The sequence below is a fragment of the Alligator sinensis genome, unplaced genomic scaffold (genome assembly GCF_000455745.1).
Source record: "Alligator sinensis unplaced genomic scaffold, ASM45574v1 scaffold233_1, whole genome shotgun sequence".
Classification (NCBI taxonomy): Eukaryota; Metazoa; Chordata; order Crocodylia; family Alligatoridae; genus Alligator; species Alligator sinensis.
Window position 1 is genome coordinate 131308 of NW_005843374.1, and position 811 is coordinate 132118.

The window sequence follows — 811 nt, forward strand, 5'->3', positions numbered from 1 at the left end:
GCACCTCCCCCCTCCCCCTGCTCAAACCCCCTCCGCAGTGTCCTGTGCCGCCCTCTGGGCGCCCCTCGCTCGCGCACAGCCCTGCTGCAGCGTTGCTCCAACCTACCGCACACCACAGCCCTCCTTAATACCCCCTCGGGGCACCCCGCCACACCCCCCCCCACCATGCACACCCTCCTTATTAGCCATTTTCATCCCTCAGAGCACCCCGCCACACGCACACCCCTCCTTAATATAGATTATCATCCTTCGCAGCACCCCACCACGCCACACCCACATGCGCACCCTCTTGAATATCCATTATCACCCCTCAGAGCACCCCACCCACACCCTCTTTAATAGCCATTATCATCCCTCAGAGCACCGGGCCACACAGACACACACGCACACACTCCTCCTTAACATCAGCAATCATCCCTCAGAGCAGTGCTTCTCAAAGTGGGGGTCCGCGGACCAGCACCAGTTGCCGGTCCGCAGCGAGTTGCCAGGAAAGAAAGTAATATATTTTCAGAAGCATAACGTTGATATGTCATAGCGCCACAGTTTGTACGTTCCAACGCTCCAGGTGACGTCACGTCATGCGAGGTGAGGAAAGAGAATGAAACAGCCGGTCGCGCATTTGTGTAGCGCTGTTACATGCAGTTGCTGCCATTGGCTGAACCGGGCACTGGTCTCTGGCCCACGGGAAAAAAAATTGCCGGTTCGCCACAACAGATACTTTGAGAAGCACTGCCTCAGAGCAACCCCCACATGCACACCCCCCTTAATATCTATTATCATCCCTCAGAGCATCCCACTACACACATGTGCA